The sequence below is a fragment of the Herpailurus yagouaroundi genome, unplaced genomic scaffold, assembly GCF_014898765.1.
Source record: "Herpailurus yagouaroundi ecotype Mexico unplaced genomic scaffold, PumYag 162, whole genome shotgun sequence".
Lineage (NCBI taxonomy): Eukaryota > Metazoa > Chordata > Mammalia > Carnivora > Felidae > Herpailurus > Herpailurus yagouaroundi.
The window spans coordinates 9,788,112-9,793,197 of record NW_024412403.1 but is presented as its reverse complement, the minus strand read 5'-3'; positions in this window follow the sequence as shown (position 1 = coordinate 9,793,197).

Below are 5,086 nucleotides of genomic sequence, written 5' to 3'. Positions count from 1 at the left end.
CATCTCCCCCAAGTCGGGATTTGGCCAATTTCCTCAGGAAAGTGGTTGATTAGGACCCATGGATTTACCCGTGGCCTAAATATAAGATGTCATAAAGGTGATTAATGGTGAGCTCACCATCAGAGGGAGTTAAGAGTTTATAAAAGCTATTTTTAACTGTTTGGAAGGGGGAAAAACTCACTTGTCACACTGCCAATGTGTCTCAATAGTTAAAAACCTCTTTGTGGCCCAAGATAATTCATGCTACCAACTGTTAAAGGTCATTGTATTTTCTGATTTTCCAAGTCTGTTTGAAAAATTGATTCAATGTGTTTTGCTGTTTATAGAAAAGCACAGGAGGGAAGGAAAATAAAATGTATTTTGCCACCGTGATTAGTGATTGCTGTTGCTAGCACCACTGAAGTACAATAAACTTGTTTCTTTTTTCCACCCTGCCTTGCTGTTTACCCGCTTGCCTTACAAATAGCAATTGATGGAGGGTATTCAGAGCCCAAGCAAAACTAGCCTGGGATTCCCAAAGCAGAAGAAATCAGGGTGGCTTAGGCACTGGCTGACGGCATTGATGGCCACTGGCAGTGTCTAGGGTGGCTCAGTGAGGTCACGTTACCCAGAGATGCTCCAAAATGTAACGTTATTGTCATGACAGGGAGGCAAGCCCCCTCCTCCAGTTACAAACCAACCAGCTTTGTATAAAGGAACATAGATGATCAGCATCTTTTAAAAGCTGAAATTCCTATAAGGTATTACCGAATTCTCTGAAAGTGACATTTAACCGTTTTGACTGAATCATGTGGTAGCACCCTAAAAAAAATTTAATGAAAATTAAAAGTTGTCACCATTGGCTAGATATTTGGGCATTTTATGGATGGTAGAAACATGAAGGCAAGGGTGCATTCTGTAATGTGTACGGGGTGGGATAAGGGGAGGGGTTAATTGCTGAGATACAATTACACCTGCTTATTTTGGGTGACTAGCAAAAAACACTCATCACACTATACTTTCTGTGCACCTTGCATCGTTTTGTAGACTGAGCCGAATTGATAGGAATCCCGATGCAAGGGGTATTCATTCCTTCATTCCTTCTTTTTTTAGCCAACACTGATGGGGACCCTCTAACGTGGCAGAACACCGGACTACTACTCAGGGCTGGAAAGGTAAATATGACTCAGGGTTCAGGGAGCTCCACAGGGAGCCTGGCAGATAAAGAAGGTTCTCACAACAAAGGGAAGTGATATAACATGTACACGTGCATGCGGCCTGGCAATCAGGGAGAGGTAAAAACTTTTCTCCCCGAGTGCTAGAAGTAGAGATAATAACAGCTATCAGAGCTAACTGGAAGCCTCTGTTTGAGGGCAAAACCCAGAAATTGCAGGAGTGGCTGTCTCTCTCCTACCCCATTGGCCTGAACTTACTCTGATTGCCACACCCAACTGCAAAGGAGGCTGGGAAATGTAGTCTCTGGTTGAGCAGCCATTACTCTCTAAAATGGTGGCGTCTCCGTTAGTAAAAGGAAGACAGGGAGAAGGACAACTGGACAACAGTTAGCAGTTTCTGCACCTGTTATTTTAAGCCATTGTTATGTGGGAGTCCAAAAGGGACCCTGACATCAAAAGCATCAACTAGCAAAACAGCATTTGTTGAGCACACAAGGCATAGGGCTGCATGCTGCAGTCTACACCAAAGGATAGGACACTTGATGATTAGATTTTGCATCAAAATTGCTTGTAATTTACAATTATTTATGATATAAATACAATAAAATTTTTCATTTTAAAATAAATAGCAACAGAATGTGCTTCAAGTTTGTTCAAAAAGTAGTGGAGAATTTAAGTACAGGAAGAACAAAAGGAAATGAGGCAAACTTCAAGTCTTCAGACTCAAGAGAAGATAGCAAGAGCAAGAAAGATTCTGCTGAATTAGAAAGAGCTGGGGTGGATTCCTCAGCCATATGAGCTTTTCCGGCAGAGAGCTGCATTTTATCCATCTTTGTGCCCCCAGTACCTGGCACAGCCCATTTCCTGGCATTTATTGGCTCTTGATTAATGTTGAAGGGAGGGGAAGAATATTTTATTTGGGTTTTAAATAACGGATAAAATGTATTAAGAGCTATCACTGAAGGGCCATTTGACCTTGGCCTCATAATCACAGGGACACAATTTTTAACTTTAATTTTTTATATATATATAATATATAATTTAATATACATTTAATATATATATTATAAATATATTTTATATTTTTATATATATTACATATACATATATAATATATATAACTATAGATAACACACATGGTCAAAAGACAATGACATCCATCAATAGACTTCGATCTCATGTTGCCTCACCACACCATACCACCTGATACACTGTGAATTAACTTTTATAAAACCTTGGACTATATCATGCCTAACCCAATTGTACTGCATTACAGTACAATTTAAAATTTAAAATTTAAAATTCGGGGGTTTAAAATGATTTGTTTGTTAAATGTAAGCCTAGATATTTGTAATATCTGTAATGCTGTTTCAACATTTCTTCCCTTTTTAGTTGTTGTTGGTTGGGATTTTTTATACTTAGGATCTCAAAAAATTTGACGTATCATGGGCCTCTCACAACCGTTTTAAAATCCTGGGAAGGATATCATAAGGTTGTCTGCCCTCAACTATTATTCTGAAGTACAAGTGCACTGAATGCTCCTCTTCTTTTCTTCCCTTTAGATTTGGTGACTGGGCTTTATCCAGTTTCGCAGCGTGAGGTCACTGGGTTCTGGCAGTGCCCTGGATCTTTCCATCCTTCATAACTATTACTCCAAGGTCCCCAAACTCTCGCTGGGCCTCGGCCCTCAGGATACCCAGGCTGGACACCTGGCTTCTGGCTCAGTCCAAGCGTTCATGGTAAGAAGCTAAACAAGGAAAGAAAGGGAATGGAGCCAGTCCCAGCTCCTTCCAGCTCCTGGGAGTGCCTGTTTGCACATTACAGATTTTTGAGGCACCTAAGCACATTCTCCATTCAAACTCAATAAATATACACCTAACTAGACCCAAATTCCAGACCTGACACACATAAACTTCAGTGCAAGTAATCTCCAAGTGGGCTTTCTAAAAATACGTGATTTCCATATTCCATGCCAACCCCCCAGGGTTCATCCTAACGAATGTGTCAGAAACACTTGACGCAAACAATGACCCTTTCCAAGCCTGAATTTCAACATGCAGAGCAGTGATATGGGAATGAGAAGCAGATTTTGTGAACTGTGCTCCAGAGCTTGGTCCAGGCCCTCTCCCCTTCCCCCTCTGCACTTTTCCTCCGTGTGACCACGTCAGATTCCGTGACTTCCACCAACCACCCCTGAAGTGCTGGTTTCACTTCCAGATCTTAAACTCCAGCCTCAGTCTCACTCCTAAGCCTCAGACGCCATATAGGTCACTGCCCGTTAGGAGTTGCCACTTAGGGATCCCAGTCTCAAGCGACTCAAACTCAGCCCATCCCAATCTATGCTCATTGTCTCATCTGAACCCAGGTTCCCTGTGACATTACAGGCACCACCGTCTTCCTCCATGCCCAAGCTAAACATCTGTGTGTCACCCACCCTCACATCTAATCAACCTCTGAGTTGTACTGAGTGTCTCCTAAATTGTTCTCAGATCCAACCACAGATACTGTCTTTTCCAGGCAATTCTGATACATCTCATGGACAAAAAAATGACTTTTTTTCTTAATGTTTATTTCTTTTGAGAGAGAGAGAGAGCAAGTGAGTGAGTGAACATGCATGTGAGTAGGGGAGGGGCAGAGAGAGAGGGAGAGAGAATCCCAAGCAGGCTCCGCACTGTCAGCGCAGAGCTGAGGTGGGGCTCAATCTCACCAAACGTGAGATCATAACCTGAGCTGAAATCAAGAGTCGGACGCGTAACTGACTGAGCCACCCAGGTGCCCTTGGACAAAAATAACTTTCTAACTGGCCTGTCTATATCCACTCTTGCTCTAACTCAACCCATTCTTTTTTCTGTAGTCAAAATTTCCTAAATATCTTTCTCCTCACTCTTCCAGAAAATATTTATGAAGCACCTATCATGTGCCAAGCACAGGTTATATAGTGGCGATCCAAAGATCCAGGGCTCCTGTCCTCATGGAATACACACCAGTCAGACAGTGTTGCCTCCATGCTTAATATCTGTTGGCAGAGTCATGGCCTCAAACATGTCCACATCCCAAGGGAAGGAGGACATGAGCTAAGGAATGTAGGCGGATTCTAAAGCTGGAAAAGGCATTCTCCCCTAGAGCTTTCAGAAGGAACATGGCTCTGTCAACACCTTGTCTTTAGTCCACTGAGCCACAGTTTAGATTTCTAGAACTGTGTTATTTTAAACCACCAAGTGTGTGGTCATTTATCACCGCAGACACAGAAAACTAATATCACAGTGTCACAGTATTTATAGCACCTAAACAATGTGATACCCTTCAATAGCTTCCTAGTGCCTTTGGGATAAAGCTCGGAATCCTTTCACACAGCCTGTTTCCAACCACCCTCCCTTCCTGTCCCCACTGCCACCAACTGAACTTATTTTCCATTCTCAAAGGGTCTACACTCCTCCTCTCTGAGGCTGGAACACATTATCACCACTTCCTGGAACCCTCTTCTGTTTTATCTGATGAACTCCAATTCCCAAATTCAATAAAGACCACTTTCTCAAACATATCTTACCAGAACCCCTCAGTCCGGTCATGTTAGAGGCTCTCATGCTCCCTCTACTTTCCCGTTCAAAGTATTCATCACACCTGGCTCTGCTGGTCTTAATATCTATTCCCCGTGAGACCATGAACTCTGGGTGGTGGGCAGAGTCTAGGATGCCCTTATTCACCACTGTATCCCCAACACCTGCTATGCGGGTACTCCGTACAAATTTGTAAAATGAATGAATGCACGAATGAACAGGGAACAAAAGACACATTTCTCTTTCATCTAGAGAGCACTCCCTCCTATGGACATCTGGCCACTTTTTACACTCAAACCACTGTTTCGTCACAGAAAAAAACTTGACATCTTAAATTCTGATTCCTTGACCTAAACACAAGAAAAAAGCCACCTC